A 21,020-nucleotide genomic window follows, 5' to 3' on the forward strand; every position below is an offset into this window, starting at 1 on the left:
AGATTTTCTGCTCCCTTTTTGTCTCGGATTTCAATATCGAACTCTTGTAAGAGTAAGATCCAACGGATTAATCGTGGTTTGGCATCTTGTTTCGAAAATAGGTATCTAAGAGCAGAATGGTCGGTATAGACCACCGTTTTAGCTAGAACGAGATATGAACGAAATTTCTCAAAAGCAAAGATAATAGCAAGGAGTTCTTTTTCAGTAGTTGTGTAATTTGTTTGTGCTCCTTATAACGTCTTACTAGCATAATAAATAGGTTGAAATCGTTTTTCAATCCTTTGTCCTAAAACGGCTCCCATTGCAAAATCACTTGCATCGCACATGAGTTCAAATGGTAGATTCCAATTTGGCGTTATCATGATCGGCGCATTAGTGAGTTTTTCTTTAAAAAATATTAAAAGATTTGATACATTCATCTGAAAAGATAAATGGAGCATCCTTTTCTAGGAGTTTATTCATAGGAGTGGCAATTTTAGAAAAATCTTTTATGAAACATCGGTAAAAACTGGCATGCCCTAGAAAACTCCTAACTCCTCTAACATTGGTGGGATGTAGAAGTTTAACAATTACATCTACTTTAGCTCTATCCACTTCAATTCCTTCCTTTGAAATTTTATAACCAAGAATGATGCCTTCTCTAACCATGAAATGGCATTTCTCCCAATTAAGTACTAGATTTGATTGTTCGCATCTAATAAGCATTCGTTCAAGATTAACTAGACATGTTTCAAAAGTATCACCGAAGACTGAAAAGTCATCCATGAAAACTTCCATGCATTCTTCTATCATGTCGTGAAAAATCGCCATCATGCACCTTTGAAAGGTTGCAGGGGCGTTGCAAAGTCCAAATGGTATACGTTTGTACGCAAAAGTACCATAAGGGCACGTGAATGTGGTTTTCTCTTGGTCCTGAGGTGCGATTGGAATTTGAAAATATCCGGAAAAATCGTCAAGAAAACAATAGTAACTGTTTCCGGCTAATCTTTCCAACATTTGATCAATGAAAGGTAAGGGAAAGTGATCTTTTCTGGTGGCGTCATTTAATTTTCTATAATCAATACAAACACGCCATCCTGTTACAGTCCTAGTAGGAATAAGCTCATTTTTTTCATTTGTGATGACAGTCATGCCACCCTTCTTAGGTACACATTGAACTGGGCTTACCCATGGACTATCAGAGATTGGATAAATTAAACCTGCATCGAGCAGTTTAATAATTTCTTTCTTAATAACATCTTGCATCTTAGGATTTAGTCTTCGTTGGCGTTGCACATACGTTTTATGACCTTCTTCCATAAGGATTTTATGTGTGCAATACGAAGGACTTATGCCTTTAATGTCATGAATCTTCCATGCAATAGCTGGTTTATGAGCTTTTAGCACATAAATGAGTTGAGATTTTTCATTTTCAGTAAGAGAAGATGATATTATTACAGGTAATTCAGATTCACCATGTAAATAAGCATATTCCAAATGGTTTGGAAGTGGATTTAACTCTAATGTCGGTGGTTCTTCTATCGATGATTTGTATCGATATCTGTCTTCTTCTTTTAGCATTTGAATTTTTTCTGTTGTTGGTTCATATTCATTAGCCATAAGTGCGGCTAACATTTCAGCTTCATCAATTGGTTCAGTTCCTTCTCCTAAAGAACATTCTCCTGTTCCTTGTAATTCTGGAAATTCTTCTAACAATTCTGCATGTGAATCTATAGTTTGAATATAATAACATGTATCATCTGCAGATTGCGGTTATTGCACGGCTCTATCAACAGAAAAGGTAACACTCTCGTCCTCTATACTTAGGGTCAGTTTCTTACCAAACACGTCTATTATTGCTTTAGCCGTGTTTAAGAATGGTCTTCCTAATATGAGAGGAACTCGAGAATCTTCTTCCATGTCCAGAATAACAAAATCTACTGGAAATACTAAAGTACCAACTTTAACTAGCATGCTCTCCATTATCCCTCTAGGATATTTTACTGATCGATCGGCTAGTTGTATGCTTATTCGTGTTGGTTTCAATTCTTCAAGGTCTAGTTTAGCGTATAGTGTATACGGCATTAAATTTATACTAGCACCTAAATCTGCCAATGCTTCTATTGAACTAAGACTACCCAGAAAACATGAAATTGTGAAACTTTCTGGATCTGATAATTTTTCTGGTATCTTATTCAATAGCACTGCAGAACAATTAGCATTCATAGTAACAGTCGAGAGTTCTTCCATTTTCTTTCTATTTGTGATTAGATCTTTCAAGAATTTAGCATATCTAGGCATTCCAGAAATCACATCAATTAAAGGAAGATTTACATTTATTTCTTTAAACATATCCAAGAATTTAGATTGCTCGGCTTCAAGTCTTTCTTTTCTCATTTTACTCGGGTAAGGAAGTGGTGGTTGGTATGGTTTAACATAAGGTTTAGCCTTAACTGTGTTATCTTCATTAACCTTTTCAACTACCGGTTATGTTTCCTTATCTTGCTCAGGTTGTGGTTCTTGTGGAGTAGGAATAGAATTATCAGAAATTTCAGGTATTTCAGGTGGTTTAATTGTAATACCACTTCTTGTGGTAATGGCTTTAGCTATTTCATTTCGGGGGTTAGCATTTATATCGCTAGGTAGACTTTCCGGTTTTCTTTCACCTATCAACCTTGCTAGGTTGCTTACTTCTTGTTCCAGATTTTGGATTGAAGCTTGTTGATTTCTAAATGCTTGAGCATTTTGTTCATTGGTTTGTTTCTGAGATGTGAAAAACTGCGTTTGAGATTCAACTAGCTTTGACATCATGTCTTCTAAATTTGGCTTTTTATCATCGGTTTGTGGTGGTTTGTTTTGAAAAATAGGTCTTTGTTGATTGTAAGTATTGTTGGATACTTTTTTATTGCTAGGACCTTGTTGATTGCTATATGGAACATTTTGGTTATAATTCTGGTTTTGATTGTAGATTGGTCTTGGCGGTTGATAATTATTCTAATAATTATTTCCAGGCCTTTGGTTCATGTATGAAACATTCTCTCTTTGTTCCATTGTTTGTTCAATACTGAGACAATCTTTTGTCAAATGTGGTCCTCCACACTGCTCACAACTAATTCGTATTGAGTGAATATCTTTAGTCATCTTTTCCATTCGTCTCTCGAAAGCATCTATCTTTGCGGAAATGGAATCAAAGTCATGGCTAGAATCGGCTCTAACCGCTTTAGATGATCTTTAGTCCGCTTTAGAATATCTTTAGTCAGCTTTAGATGATCATCTTTTCTTGATGCCACTCATGCGAGTGGGAAGCAGTGTTATCAATAATTTTGTAAGCTTCAGTTGTGGTTTTCTTCATAATGGAACCACCAGCTGCTATATCAATGTCTTTGCGTGTAGTGATGTCACATCCTTGGTAGAATATTTGTACTATTTGATAAGTGTCTAAACCATGTTGCGGACATCCTCTCAATAACTTTCCAAATCTTGTCCACGCCTCATATAGAGTTTCATTTGGCTTCTGTGTGAACGTAACAATTTCTCCTTGAAGTCTCACTGCTTTAGATGCCGGAAAGAATTGTTTAAGAAATTTTTCAACTAAGACATCCCATGTATCAATTGCCCCTTCAGGTAACGATTCTAACCAATCTTTGGCTTCTCCCTTTAAAGTCCAGAGAAATAACATGAGATAAATCTGTTCATCCTCAACTTCTCGGATTTTAAATATAGTACAAATCATATTAAAGGTTCGAAGATGTTCGTTTGGATCTTCCTTCGGTGCACCACTAAATTGGCATTGATTAGTTACCATGTGTAGAATTTGTCCTTTGATTTCATAATCTGGTGCATTAATGTCTGGTTGAGTAATTGCATGACCTTGGCCAGTGCGTTTAGCTCTCATTCGATCTTCCATACTTAGAGGTTCCAGATTATCCATGATTGAATTTGTTGAATCTGAATCACTAGAGGATTCTGGTTTAATGGTTCCTTCCTCGGCAATCTCTAGATGAGTGATTTGTGGTTTAGGAGGAATGATTAGTGGTTCAGGATCTCTGAATTGTCCCTGAATATCCTCCGGATTCTCAATTGTGATGTCGGGTTCAAAAAATGGATTATCGGAAAATTGAATTGGAGTACTTGGTCGACTGGATGACGATTATAAAGAAAAATCAACGGTGACAATATTGGCTAGATGTCTTGATCGAGTTACAGGTGGTGAACGTATGAAAGGTGGTGAACGTCTTACTCGGTGCATTCACTGAATATCCTATTAGTTATAAAAGATAAAAATTATATAAGTTATCAAATTAATAGACTTTTCTAATTTTACCCACGTTTCGAATAGCCAATAGATGCAGCAGGTAGCCAGGACCCTTTAAATCAGAAGCCCACAACTCGCTACTAACAAATCCAACTATTACTACGAACCAGAAAATTTTGGATGTCTATCAATTTAACCGCTTAAAATAATTTTTCGTTTTGAAATTTTAGAGAAGAAATAGAAAATTCTATGTCCTAAAAACTAGAGCGTCGAGAAATAAGAAAGAAAAAGAGCGCGTCAAAAAAGGTCAAAAAATAAAAGGTCGAAAAATAATAAAAAGAACGTAGCGCGTCGAAACTTAAAAGTCTAAAAACTAAGAATTAAAACTTATGTCTAAAGGTATTAAAGCTTAAAAGGAACTCTATATCTAAAAATGCAATAACTTAAAAAGGTACTAAAACTAAAAACGGCGTCGCAAAATTCTAAAGCACCTAAATCTTAGTCTAAAGAAAAAGCACTTAAGGAATTTTACGGCAAAGCCTAAAAATCTAGAAATAAAAATAACTACGGCAAAATACTAGTTTTAAAACTAATTATGAATTATAAAAAATACATTTTACGAATAAACGATTAAAAAGATACAAATATAAAAAGAAACTTAACTTTATATAAATACAATTTTTATAAAAATATTATTTTTATATTATTTATTTTATAAAAGTATTAATTTTATAATTAATAAAACTAATTTAAAACTTAAAAATACAAAAATAAATAAAACTTAAAACTAAATAATATAATAATTAACCCTAATCTTAATTAATTAATAATAATAATAATTAAACTTTAACCCTACTCGTACGTACCAGGTATGTGGGCTGTCTTTTCAACTCATGCGATCGCATGATTTGTATGTTATAAATTCATGCGGTCGCATGGATCCAGAAACCAGGCCAGGTAGTTGGGCTGCTACAGTTGGTGGCCCGAATACTTTTCAATATATTTTTTTTTCTGTTTTTATATTTATATAAAATATTTATATAAATTAAATAAAACTTATATTTAAAAACTTAAAATAGAAATAAAAATACTTTATAATTTTATATATTTTGAACACCTCTTAAAAATATATATATTTTGTTTTTCTTTTTATATTTTTGTATTTTTAATATTTAAAACGTATTTTTACAAAAAGAAATTAAAACTTAATAAAAATCTCTTTTTTTTTTATTATTATAGCGTTTCGCTTTCGACGTTTAAGATGTTCCCAGGCAGCGGCGCCAAAAATACTTGATGTGCGTAGAGGTGTATACGAAATAGTTATATTTTTATTCTAAAATACTATTAAATACAATACAATTTTACACAATTTATTTATTTATTTATAGAGTGGATATACCTAAACTTTGCTACAACACTTATAGGCAGTGTACCTAATTGTACAGTAGTGTAGTTTTTAGTAAGTCCGGTTCATCCACAGGGAACTAGCCAAGTTTAACGCTATATTTTTTAAAAACTATATTTGTATAAATATATAAATATATATATAAGTAGTATTATTATTATAAAAGGGGGTTTTTTACCGTTTAATGACCGATTTGTCGATTTTAAAACTTTAGTCGCAGTTAAAACCTAATGTAAAATATTAAAAATAAACATAACTTAATTTAAAGTGTAAAGTAAATGACAATAATTAAAGTGCGATAAATAAAATTGCGATAATTAAAAAGTACGATAAATAAAATGACAGTAAATAAAAGTGCGATAAAATATGAAATAAAGAAATTATGCTTATTTAAACTTCCGTAATCATGATGTTTGACGTATTGATTTTAGTTTAGTACCATGGGTTAATTTTCCTTTGTCCTGGATTATTCGATATGTCCATACGGTTTTGTCCATAATAGTCCATCAGTCATAAATATAAAGTGCGAAAGTCTTCGTCAAATTATCCTTATACCCGAAGTCAAATATTCCAACTAATTGGGGATTTGAACTGTAACAAGGTCTTAATACTTTGTTTAATGAATAAACCAAGTTATCGACTGCGTGTAATCCAAGGTTTTATTACTTTGTTAACAATTACACCAATTACCCTTGTATGTAATTCACCCCTGTTTCAACAAGTCTATTGATTATTAATCCATCCCCTTATCCGGTCAAATGAATAATTATTGGTATTTATAGATATCCCGCCCACCGTACCCAGTCAAGCGTATATGGTTATATATAAATACGTTAAATTATAAGTCTATATATTAAATTAACGAGGTATCATTTAGTTAATATAAAGCCCATTAATAGCCCATAGTCTAATTTCCACAAGTGTCGTTCTTTTGTCCAAACCCCAGTTATGGTACAAAGCCCAATTACCCCGTCTTTAATATTTAGCCCAACATCACGATTACTTCGATTTAAATAAGCATAATAATAACTTAGCTACGAGACATTAATTTAAAAAGGTTGAACATAACTTACAATGATTAATAATAGCATAGCGTTACACGGACAGAATTTCGACTTACACACTTACAACATTCGCTAACATACCCTTATTATTATTAATCTTAAATTAAAATTAAAATTATAAACTATATATATATATATATATATATATATATATATATATATATATATATATATATATATATATATATATATATATATATATATATATATATATATATATATATATATATGTGTGTGTGTGTGTGTGAGAGATATTGAATTAGGATGCTCAAAATTCGGCCAAAACTCGCGAAATTTATAGACCTGGCCAAACTTTTTGCTCCATGCGATCGCATGGATTTTCTTCCTCCAGGCCATGCGATCGCATGGCCATCATTTCCTGGTCACATTGATTTTTAAACGTGGGCTGCTCGTATATATTTAATATATAATATAATATATATAATTTTATATAATTATATATATATATATATATTATATTATATTCTTGTACTCCGTTGACTTGTAATTTTAGCTCCATTGCGTCACGCGTTGAGAGTTGACTCTGGTCCCGGTTCCGGATTTTCGAACGTCCTTTCGTACTATTTAATATCTTGTACTTTGCGTTTCGCGGTTCGTACTCTTGTAACTTTTAGACGTTTCTCATCAATAATTTGAACCACTTTGATTGTACTTTGTACTTTTGAGCTTTTTGGTGGTTTGCGTCTTCAATTCATCGAATCTGCCTTTTGTCTTCACCTTTTATTATTTAAACGAATATCACTTGTAAATAGAACAATTGCAACTAAAAGCTTGTCTTTCTTGAGGGATAATGCTATGAAATATATGTTCGTTTTTAGCATTATCACACCTCCTTGATAAACAACTTGGACAAAGTCTCCGACGATATCGTTTCCCGAATGGGAAAAAAACAAGGCACTCTTCGTCAATCGATCAACTATTACCCAAATCGTATCATATTGGGTTCTCGCCATCTTTGGTAACTTGGTAATAAAGTCCATGGTAATGTGCTCCCATTTCCATTTCGGGACTTCCAATGGTTGTAACTTACCGTACGGCTTTTGGTGTTCGGTATTGACTTGCAAACACGTGACGCATTGTTCAACATACTTAACAACATCACGCTTCATACCGGGCCACCAATACTCTTTCTTCAAATCATAGTACATCTTCGTTGCACCCGGATGAATGGAATACTTTGACTTATGTGATTCATCAAGTAGAACTTGTCGGTAGCCACCCATCTTAGGCACCCACACTCTTTCTTGAAAAAACAACAAACCATGCGGGCCTAAGGTAATGGACTCCGTTTGCCCCACGATTCGTTCTTCATGTTTGTTGTTAACAAAAGCTTCAATTTGAATCTCACCAAGCTTTACAAGAAAATCGTTAGTAATAATCATGCGTAACGATCCTACTCGTATTGCCGGATGTTGACTCTTTTGACTTAACGCATCCGCAACCACGTTCGCCTTACCCGGATGATAAAGTATTTCACAATCATAATCCTTTACCACATCCATCCACCTACGTTGACGATAATTCAAATCTCGTTGATTAAAGAGATGTTTCAAACTCTTATGATCCGAATAAATCGTACACTTGACACCATACAAGTAGTGGCGCTAAATTTTCAACGCATAAACCGCCACCGCCAATTCAGGATCATGAGTCGGGTATCTCCTTTCGTGTTCCTTTAATTGTCGAGAGGCGTAAGCGATGACTTTACCTCTTTGCATTAGAACACACCCGATTCCATTTAATGAGGCATCACAATAAACCGTCATATCTTCGACTCCCTCCGGTAATACCAACACCGGAGCTTGACACAATTTCTCCTTTAACAATTGGAAAGCAATTTCTTGCTTGTTTTCCCAATTAAACCTCACATTCTTCCTCGTCAACTTCGTCATAGGAGAAGCGATTTTAGAAAAGTATTGGATAAACCGACGATAATAACCGGCCAATCCGAGAAAACTTTGAATTTCCGTAGGCGTAGTCGGTTTTCCCCAATTCTTCACCATCTCAATCTTCCCCGGGTCTACTTGAATACCTTCTCGATTCACAATATGGCCAAGGAATTGCACTTCCCTTAGCCAAAATTCACATTTAGAGAATTTTGCATATAACTTCTCCTTCTGCAATGTCTTCAACACTTCGCGCAAATGGTGCTCATGTTCCTTCATACTCCTAGAATAAACAAGTATGTCGTCAATGAACACAATTATCGACTTGTCCAACATAGGTTGGCACACCCGATTCATAAGATCCATGAATGCCGCCGGTGCATTCGTAAGACCAAAAGGCATAACTACAAACTCAAAATGCCCGTAACGAGTTCGGAAAGCCGTTTTCTCTATATCTTCCTCACGGACCCGTACTTGATGATAGCCGGACCGTAATTCAGTCTTAGAAAAATACGTTGCACCTTGGAGTTGGTCAAACAAATCGTCAATCCAAGGCAATGGATAACGATTCTTGATCGTCACTTTATTCAACTCCCGATAATCGATGCAAATCCGCATACTACCATCCTTCTTTTTCACAAATAAAACCGGAGCACCCCATGGCGAAGCACTCGGTCGAATGAAACCCTTTTCAAGCAAATCTAGGGTTTAATTTAACAATTCTTGCATTTCTGTCGGCGCTAAACGATAAGGAGTTTTAACAATGGGAGTAGCTCCCGGAACCAACTCAATGCGAAATTCAACTTATCTTTCCGCCGAAACACCCGGTAACTCATCCGGAAAAACGTCTTCAAATTCATTTACCACCGGAATTTCACGAATAGATGGTGGTTCATCATGAGTATCAACTACATGGGCAAGAAAAACCATACCACCACTTTTAAGAAAACGTCGCGCCCGTGCATACGTGCATAATGGTACGAGTCTTCTTCGTTTATCTCCATGAATAACCAACTCTCCCCCACTTGGGGTCTTGACATGAATAAACTTTTCATGGCACGCAATATCGGCTCTATAACGATCGAGCCAATCCAAACCCACAACAATATCAAACTCACCCAAGGTCATCGGAATGAGATCAATTTTAAACGTTTCGGAACCAAACACAACATTACAATCCTTACACACATTAACCCCTAACACCGTCTTGCCATCCGCTATTTTGACTTCTACCGGATGACTTAACTTAGCTAGCGGTTTGTTAAGCTTAGACACAAATCGAGGCGACACAAAAGACAAATTAGCACCGCTATCAAATAATATGCTTACCGGATTAGAGTTAACCATGAAAGTACCTGAGACAACAATCCACGATTGCTTGGCCTCATCATTGGTCATCAAATAATTTCGCCCCCGAGCCGTACCCGCTGCTTTCTCCAATTTCTTAACATGATCCCCCAGCAAATCGGGACACTCCGTCCTTCGGTGCCCTTCTTTACCACAATTAAAACAAGTGAGCTTGGTTGTAGATGATGGTTTCGGACAATCACGAGAAATGTGACCTTTTTGCCCACAATTATAGCAAGTGACCACTTGACCACCAGAAACACTCTTCTTCACACTACCAACACTCTCACTCACACCTTACTCTTCTTGTTCGAATGACTAGTAGCTTCAAACTTCCTTTTGCCAAAAGTGAAGCCGCTTTTTCTCAAAACGAGCGACTCAAAACCTTTAGCCATATTAAACAACTCATCAAAATTTTTTACCACATTCACACTAATCTTCTCTTGATAACTATCATTCAAGGTTCGGTAGAAGTCTTACTTCAACATCTTATCATTCCCGACATACTCCGGGCAAAATTGGGTTTTTGACAAGAAAACGGTTTTAAGAGTGTTCAAATCCATCGACCCTTGCCTCAAGGAACGCAATTCGTCCTTAAGTCTAGTAAGATCGGCCGAAGTTCGGTACTCTTGGAAAAACTCCGCCTTGAACTCATCCCAAGTAAAATCCATATATTGCTCTTCACCATAAAGTTGGATTTTCGCATCCCGCCACAACTTAGCATCACCTCTCAACATGTTACAACCATATCTCGTATTTTTATCAAGAGGGCATTCACAAGTACGAAAAGCCCCCTCCATATCGGAGATCCACCGGGCACTCTTTAGTGAGTCCCGTTCCCCCTCAAAAGTAGGAGGTTGAGCATCTTTGAAATTCTTATAGAAAAAGTCTCACCTTCCAACTTTATCCTCTTGAAGGACAACCTTGATTTGTTCCTTTACTACATTGACCAATTGCTCGTCAATCGTATCTAGAAGCATCTTCTTAACATATTCTAGGAAAGCCGCAAGATGACTTTTCAAAATGGCCTCAACCTTGGCCGTGAACTCGGTGTCCTCGCTCGTGCCCCCATTATCGGTGTCGTGTCCGTTTCTCATCTTCATTCTATAAAACGGAAGAGGTTAAACATCGAAACGATATATATATATATATATATATATATATATATATATATATATATATATATATGCACATATACACGTTACCGCCCCATTTTGCTCAACAATCATCGTACATCGCTTGTTTGACACGATTTGCACCCGTAACAATGGTAGCTAGTCATTGTTACGCGAGCATCTCGCATTAACTTGCTAGTACAACGTCTATCTCGCTTGATGGAATTCACATGCAACACAAAACAAATAGCGCAAGGTTAGCTCACATAAACCTATGCACTAACCAAACCTGATCCGACCCGTAGTCCTACAAGTCCCGCATAAAGCGCACACACAATAAAGTCTAAGTCTAGGCACCTATCTCAAGTCGCCTAAATCCCTTAGACCATGCTCTGATACCACTTGAAACAACCCAACCCGTATTAAACACGAGTAATTTTTTTTTAAATAATAAACCATTAGCGCCCAATTAAACGGTTACATACAACCCATTTAACAATATCACAAGCTTAACGTAAACAAAAGGCACGAACGCCATTAATCAAACGTAATACAAGTTCGACCCACTTAAAATGATAGTTTTAATCCAAACTATACCCGAGCATGGTTTGGGGCTAAACTACTCAAACGCTAGGTCGACTTCAAAAGCTTCAACAAAAATCCAACATAGGGAACTAGTATCCCATAACCCCCTTTCCATTGTCCGCACCTGCATCTAAAAAGATAAACAACGAGAGGGGTAAGCTAACGCTTAGTGAGTGCAATAATTATACATATGCATATATAATCTATCTACTTGCATTCACTTACGTAAAACCGCATACAAGCTAGCAATTCAACAATCATGCTAACGACAAGCATAAACTACTATCCGCAATATACAATAAGCTAGCAACATCAACAGCATATAGCTCACAATTTAATATGCTAATCACATAATTCACACAACCATGGTTTACCAATCATACAAAGGAATGGTACTCGAATTTCCCATCGGTGTTCATAACAACCGTTAGTGTACAACAACATATAACACTAACCCTTGGACAACATATATCCGCTCAATAAACTGTTAGTGTACAACAACATATACCACCAACTTAGACAACGCATATCCATTCATAAAAACCGTTAGTGTACAACGACATATATCACTAACTCGGACAACACATATCCATTCAAACAAATACATACATTATATACATACATGTATACTTATTCCACTCACCTTAGCGCCAAGGTGATGATTAAAGTCCGCAAGCTTCAAAGCAAGTACCTAATTCATTAAGTACACATTTAATACACAACTAGTTGGACTAGTCACCAACATTTAACACTTGAGCATTTAATGACCTAATGCATTAAATGACTCACATCCACCAAAACCGCCCATTAATGGCCATGACTCATCATAAATCACTAAAAGCTAGTGATTTGGGTCTACTAACATCAACTAACACAATTTATGGGTATTTCATACCCATCTCAACCAACTAGGTCAACAATCACCCATTTGACCCATTTTATCACCTAGACTTACAAGTTTTGGTCAAACTTAACCCATTAACAACCTTTCATCATTTCTCAAGTGTATAAGTGACAAACAACACAATTAACACTTTAAAAATCTCAATTTACATGACCAAACCCTAGATTAACTCCATTTGGGTTTCCTTAAATCAAATTAACCCAAATTCACCCATTAAGTCCCCAAATGGGTCTTGCAAGTCTCAAATGGCCAAACCCTAGACATAAGTTAACTAAAACTCAAAGTACAGAGTTAAGACTTACCAACACTATCCACTCGTAGGTAAGAACGATGAGAACAACTTTAATTCTTGATCCAAGGTTTGATTAACAAATCTTCACTCTCAATCTCACTTTGAAATCAAATGGGTTTTATGTTTTGAGGGAAATTAGAGAAAGAAAATGGAAAAGAAATGAAATAAAATGGATAAGTGGTTGAGATTTAATGTCCCAATCAGATCCACACGCAAAATTACTAAACTACCCCTAAATCCCCTTTAAATTAAGCTGGATTCGGAGTCAGACTGCGAGTACTGCCGCGGCGCGGCCGCAATCCGGCGCGGCGCGACAATGCACATGATTTTCGACCTGCATATTGTGCCTCCTGAATTTGTTTTGAGTTCAACATCGCGGCGCGGCAAGAGTCTTAGCGGTGCGGTGATAGCCTATGGCTGACCAGCTTTTTGACAACATAGCTAATTATTGATTTCGCGATTCGTATGCCCCAAACTTGCTTCGTATGTACATCTAGACTTCACAACGAAGCCTCACTCGACTTAAAACCTTCCTAAGTCAAAAACATACCCTTATGCATGTATACACACTCAAGTATATATATACCACATACGTCAACTAGTACTTAAATCAATTAATCACACACGATCAAGTATAAAATGTTCATAAAATCAACTTCGTACCTTAAACCACATACGAGAAAAATGGGATGTTAAAAGCTTGTGTGTGGCTTAAGCTATATCTGTTAGATAGATTCCATTCACTTAGCGGTGTGCTAATCCCCCACATTTTTCCCCTTGCAGGTTTAGATACTGCTAGTCGGGATGGGTAATGATGCAGAAGACAGGTTTGACAACCCTACTCTGATGTGGACTTTTGTTTAAATAATGTTTTGTAATAACGTAACACCGTTGTGTAAACTTAAACTTAATTACATGAATTATTGTAATGACGTGACTTATATTGTGTTTATTAGTAAAGTCTTCTGCCGTGTGTGTGTGTGTGTGTGTATATATATATATATATATATATATATATATATATATATATATATATATATATATATATATATATATATATATATATATATATATATAATGGCCGGTGTTACAACCATCAAATAGATTTTCAAAGAAATGGAGAAGTGAGGGGGACACCATAGCTTCAAGGTATTTCATAAAATCCACACAACTACCTGGAGGACCCGCCAAAACAGATGTCAGGCCAACGGTATCTAAATTAGGGAGGCTAATCTGTGAGCTACTTTCGCCTACTCTGTTACGCTGGACGGGAGGCGGAAGAGCAAGCCTTCTCTGTGCCTCTCCTTCAGATAGCATGGCTGGATTAAAATAGCAGTTGCTATTTAAATAATTTTTTCAGTCCAGACATGACGATTCAAAATTCAATATTGGATTCTTGTCAGGGTCAACATTATAATAGCCTCCATTGCTGGGCATATGGAAAAAAAAAAGATTTTCTTCTGCTATTGATTCAAAAGAAAGATTACCATCAGCATGACGTTTGCGTGAATTCGCTCGAGTTAAAGCCGACTCATCAACAGGCTCATTCTCCGATAAACTTTTCTCAAGCGTTTCATCAATCATCATTTCTGATGCAAATTGTAGCTCATCAAACCTGATGTGGCGTAAAGCGGTGAGTGGAGTAATGACTGAAATAGAAAAATTTAACAATTATTATGCAGACAATACAGACCAATAAGCAAAAGGTGATTGTTAACTTTGGTATACCTTTGTTTTTAATCATCGCAATAGCACAGCCACGAGTTTCTTCATCCCATTCAGCATTAAGTGAACATAAAGAAAGCATATGTTCTGGATATCGGCGGTTTGGAATTCTTTCTTTCTTCATCATATTTACTAGCTTTCGATCATCAGATTATAACCTAGGATGGGTAATTTTGGGAGTATTGAGTGATGTACGCCAGTAACGAGCTTTTAAACAATCGTTGGGAATCACTTCACTGTTAATAAAGAAGAAGGTGTTTTGCCAGTTCTCTGAAACGTCACTGGAAGTAAGCATAAATCCGTCCATAATGATACAGAACCATCCTTTGTCATAATAAAGAAGAAGGTGTTTTGTTCAAACGACTTGTTCATCTCGATTCGTTGTTTTCGTGATGTTTTGGATCAAGTTGCTTCACAACAAATGCTAATCGAAGCACTAGGAATCTGTTTCAAGTTTCAATTTGAAGTAATTCGCGACTTTAGATTTTGTGTTCATTAGATATTACCTCAATTTTAAAATTTTTAAACACGCAATCCTTTTCTTGTTCAAAAATTAAATTGAAATCCTTTTCGGGCTTACACGATTTGAGGGTTACCTTGATTTTCAAATTTGGTAACTTATGTTACCTTTTTGGGTCATTTGCCCTTTTATTAACTGTAGTGAAAGATTACTGAAACAAAAAGTTTAAATTATTTACGAATAAAATAATTGTTATGGTTGTTTTAAGAACTTTTTTTAATCGATAATTTAATAGTATTGTCTTTTTAAATGTTTAAAAAATTTTAGTGCTATAAAGGGGTTCATTTTTATGTCTCGAACAGGGCCTTTAAAATCATTGAGATGACTCTGTTTGGACCCCATTGGTGGGCCTTTAAAATCATTGAGATGGCTCTATTTGGACCCCATTGGTGTTTGGCGAAATACCAAGTATAAATATGCAAAGTATATATGTGGATGTTATGAGGCCTCTATCATCGCGTATAGAGGAACATACGCATAATATGTACACGAGTTGACATTTATTTTGTGCTATTGCCTTACTTAAACTCATAAATAATAGCACAAACAAAGTTCATGTTACAAAATTACTACAATGCTTGTTTACTTTTTTTTTATGCTATGCTATCAGTGCTTTTTTTACTGAATTCTCCTGAATCATGTTAATTTATAATCAGTAACCAACTTGACGATCGCTAGCAATGGGTCACATCCAAACCTTTCTTAATCAATCTGTGGTATAGACAACAATTGACTTCACATTTCCCTTCATGGCATGGTTACGGCCATGGCTAATTAGATATTGTTGCCAGCCCATCTTGATGGGTCATGGCATGGTTATATTGTTGTCCGACAGACAATCACATTTTTTTCCTGAATCTTGGTTTAACTTATAATGTTGTGCTGCAGTTTTAATGAACTCATTGATGCTGTTCGAACCCATAATACAAATGCAAACTTGTTTCGAACTATCTGTCACAGAATGTCAGTAAAATCAAAATTAGCTATAGGTTATTATACTACTGCATGATCACAGAATATCTTAATTTTAGTAAACAAGTAAATGGTGCCAACTGTCTAGTAGTTTATTAGTTAACTGTACTTTTTAGTATACATGGTTTCTAGTACAAAGTATGTATGTCTAACATAATGTAATAAAATTCTATATATTTGCATGATCACAATGAAAATTTAATAAAGGGGATTCAATCTTTATTAGTAACTCGTAATATATTAATAGTTCTGGACTTTTAATCTGAGTACCTTACTAACAATTGAATAAATTTTATGTTTTCTTAGGTATGAATTTGGGCCTGTTGATGTGGGCAAGAAAGCCCAAAAATAAAGTGAATAGCCTAGTTATAGTCTGCAATAGTAGCTTCCCACATCGGTCAGAAGCAAGAAGCATAAGATTTATATAAACTGAGCAGGGATACACAAAGGCACGACCTTACTTGAACAGGATCTGTTCTATAGGCTTGTACCTTTGTATTCTTGATTTCTAGGAAGACAGAAACTCATGTTTGGTTGACGAACTATGACCATTTAACCAGAGCGTGATTAACATTAGTCTTATTGTCTTGACCATATTGTTATGGTTTCCTGGCATGGCTAAATGGTTGTCTGACAGGGTCAGTAGCTACTGAATAACATCCTTTATTCTTGATTTCTAGGAAGACAGAAACCCATGTTTTGTTGACGAACTATGACCATTTAGCCAGAGCGTGATTAACATTAGTCTTATTGTCTTGACCATGGCTAAGTAGATGATCGTTGCCAGACAATGTTCTGGCTAAGTAGATGATCGTTGCCAGACAATGTTATGGTTTCCTGGCATGGCTAAATGGTTGTCTGACAAACAAAATGATATTTTTTGAAGTCAACTGGTAGTCTGGTATGATGATAAGATGGGTCAGTAGCTACTGAATAACATCCTTGATACATATCGCCTTGAATCGTAATATAATTATAGTATATTTCGAAAAGGTTTGTTTTTCAGTTCAATTCGACTTAGACCCATACGAACGATATTTTTTGAAGTCAACTGGTAGTCTGGTATGATGATAAGATGGGTCAGTAGCTACTGAATAACATCCTTGATACATATCGCCTTGAATCGTAATTAAGTCACTTTAAAATAATTATAGTATATTTCGAAAAGGTTTGTTTTTCAGTTCAATTCGACTTAGACCCATACGAACGATATTTTTTGAAGTCAACTGGTAGTCTGGTATGATGATAAGATGGGTCAGTAGCTACTGAATAACATCCTTGATACATATCGCCTTGAATCGTAATTAAGTCTACTTTAAAATAATTATAGTATATTTCGAAAAGGTTTGTTTTTCAGTTCAATTCGACTTAGACCCATACGAACGATCACCACAAAACCCATAAAGTCTGCTATCCAAAGCTGCAAAGGCCTTTCAAACATGTCCTAAATAAGTACAACTATCATATATACCTTTTTTTAATCGTTTATATCAATATATCGATTGACCTATCACACTTGCTATTCCCTTACTTTTTACTCGTATTATTAGTATGTAATAAAAACATGGTTATTTTGTGTGATACTGCACCACATTTGATAGCTGCAAAGGCCTTTGAAACATGTCCTAAATAAGCACAACTATCATATAGACCTATTTTTAATCGTTTATATCGATATATCGATTGACCTATTACACTTGCTATTCCCTTCCTTTTTACTCGTATTATTAATATGTAACATAAACATGATTATTTTGTATGATATTGTACCACATTTGATAGAAGACAAAACACATTTTATGTTACAAGATTATTACTACGATGCTTGTTTCCTATTTGGTATGTTGTGCTATCAGTATATTACTAAATTCTAGTTATCATTTTAAGGTTCAGTAACCAACTGGAAGTATGTTAGCAGTGGATCACATTTGACCTGCAAGTATGAACACTTTTTGACCATGGTTTAGGCTTCACTATAAGCTCGTTTTATAATCTCAATAATGCTACAAAATTTTGATTATTTAAGAGTTAATATCTCTAATCACCTTCTAACGGATAATAATAATAATAATAATAATAATAATAATAATAATAATAATAATAATAATAATAATAATAATAATAATAATAATAATAATAATAATAATAATAATAATAATAATAATAATAATAATAATAATAATAATAATAATAATAATAATAATAATAATAATAATAATAATAATAATAATAATAATAATAATAATAATAATAATAATAATAATAATAATAATAATAATAATAATAATAATAATAATAATAATAATAATAATAATAATAATAATAATAATAATAATAATAATAATAATAATAATAATAATAATAATAATAATAATAATAATAATAATAATAATAATAATAATAATAATAATAATAATAATAATAATAATAATAATAATAATAATAATAATAATAATAATAATAATAATAATAATAATAATAATAATAATAATAATAATAATAATAATAATAATAATAATAATAATAATAATAATAATAATAATAATAATAATAATAATAATAATAATAATAATAATAATAATAATAATAATAATAATAATAATAATAATAATAATAATAATAATAATAATAATAATAATAATAATAATAATAATAATAATAATAATAATAATAATAATAATAATAATAATAATAATAATAATAATAATAATAATAATAATAATAATAATAATAATAATAATAATAATAATAATAATAATAATAATAATAATAATAATAATAATAATAATAATAATAATAATACATTCCCCTAGCTGCAGACACACCAAATTTACAGGATTTGATCTACCATGATGTCAAATATTACTTTTCATCCACCAAAACATTTGAATCTTAATGGGATTTAGGGGAAACCTTAAATTTGAAAATATGCATATCAATTACTTGTTTTCTAACATATGTTTGTAAATGAACAGTTCTAATTGAATAATAACACTATCATAGTTTAGTAATTTCAAAGTTACATAAGAATCCAATAATCGCATGACTCTGTTTGTTCTCACATCGCCTGTAAGATGAAATATAACTGTTTCATTTAATAAGGCTGGAGAAAGAAATCATCACGACCTTACTTGAACAGGATGTGTTCTCTAGGCTCGTACATTGGTATTCTTGATTCCTAAGAAGACAGAAACCAATGTCTAGTTGATGAGCCACGGCCATGTAACCAGAGCGTGATTAACGCAGCTTATGGTTCCGGCCATATCTAAGTAGAGGATCAGGATCGTTGCTAGCTCATCTGATGCATCATGGCATGGTTACATGGTTGTCTGACAGACAGTTTCAAATTTTTGCGAATAAAAGGACCGCTTGTAGGAGACTAGTCTTATGGTTTTAACCATGCCTCAATTGAATGAAGCTGTGGTCCCAATACTTGTTTTTGTAGTGTTTTGTATGATAAAGTTTATGGACTCACATGAACATTTATTTTTTCAATGTGAATTTGCTTCAAAAGAATGGAAGGAGTTGAAGTCAAAGCTTGTTTTTAGAGGGTTGGATACTGGTCTGCAAAGTATTATTCATGCCATTGCTGGATACCCATATTCTAAGAACATTTGGAATATCTTGAATCTTTTGGTGATTGCAGCTGTGGCATATATGATATGGCATAAAAGAAACTCTAGATTGTTTAAGAAGAAGATCAGTTGTTATGCAGGTGGTCAGATTGTGGGGCTTATAATGGAACTATATTGGATTTTGGTATGCAACGATTACATGATTTGTGACTTATACGTAGCGTGTCATGAAAGATGGGATAAACTTATTTTAAGGTGTAGTTGTGGTTAATCGAGTGTCCGTGTTGAGCAAATGCATTTAGTTTGTTTAGTTAATTGTGTTACTGTCATTGTATTGGGTCAAGAGAGTTTCCTGAGCCTTGTCTTTTACATCCAACTTGGCACATTATTATGACAAAATATTATTAATAGAATTATACCCCTAATTGTGAAATCCTACCAACATCTTAGATTATTTTAGTAAAAAAAGATTAAGTATTTTAAGTATATGGAAAACGTGACATTAAATTTAATCGACTAAATTTCGTAGAGATAAATCAGATGATATAAAACATACAGATTCTCAGTTTGCACTTTGCACCCTTTATCTCATACCCTTTACTTCCAAATTGCATCATGGATATTATTTATTCTTATGGTAAGGTGAATTAGTTTTACACATTTTATTTAGACGAAATTACATACAGGTCTTTCTGTTTACTTCAAACTAGTACCGACCGGCCCGCGCGTTGCGGCGGGGGCTTTCAGCCTGCGTATTCATATTTAATGTAGCGTTGTGTATTTACAGAGGGGAAAACGGGCCGTCTGTTAAGCGTCGTTGTGGGTGTCGTCGTCTTCAGTGTTTTTTAAAAGTATCCATTTCGAACGTAGTTAGTTTTGTTTTGTTGATAAAATTATTCCGAGTCTAACGGTGCTGTCGAAAAAATTTAACTCGCGTCGAGGAGGAAGATACGGGTTGTCGTTGTGTTTAGCGTTTTTTAAAAAGTGCTCGTTTCGAACGTGGTTAGTTTCGTTTTGTTCATAAAATTATTTCGAGCCTGACGTTTACGTCGGAAAAATTTAACTCGTGCCGAGCGGGAAGATACGGGTTGTCGTTGTGTTTAGCATTTTTTGAGAAGTGTCCGTTTCGCGTGTAGTTAGTCCCGTTGGGTTCGGAAGATTTTTTCGAGTTGAACGGTGGTCTCTGAAAAATTTAACTCGCACCCAGCGAGAAGATAAGGCCCGTTATAAATTCGGGTGGAATTAGTTTCTTATATTTTAATTAAATTATAATTTGAGGGACTATTGTGAAAATATAAGCGAAGTTGAGGGGCCGGTTGTAATGTGAACGTGAAGTCAAAACTACAATGAAAAATAACTAAAAGTACACCATCTG

At 34.2% G+C, this 21,020-nt stretch overlaps 1 non-coding gene and 1 pseudogene across 1 annotated transcript; both read left to right on the plus strand.

Annotated features, from left to right (window-relative positions):
* Window positions 1-16,521: 16,521 nt before the first annotated feature.
* Window positions 16,522-16,710, plus strand: LOC139873800 (small nucleolar RNA U3; annotated as a pseudogene).
* A 2,481-nt stretch (window positions 16,711-19,191) lies between these two features.
* On the plus strand, window positions 19,192-19,409 carry LOC139873801 (small nucleolar RNA U3). Its single transcript, XR_011767520.1, has one exon. It is a non-coding gene; the product is annotated as a small nucleolar RNA U3 (small nucleolar RNA).
* Window positions 19,410-21,020: the final 1,611 nt, after the last annotated feature.

The sequence above is a fragment of the Rutidosis leptorrhynchoides genome, chromosome 10 (assembly GCF_046630445.1).
Source record: "Rutidosis leptorrhynchoides isolate AG116_Rl617_1_P2 chromosome 10, CSIRO_AGI_Rlap_v1, whole genome shotgun sequence".
Taxonomy (NCBI): domain Eukaryota; kingdom Viridiplantae; phylum Streptophyta; class Magnoliopsida; order Asterales; family Asteraceae; genus Rutidosis; species Rutidosis leptorrhynchoides.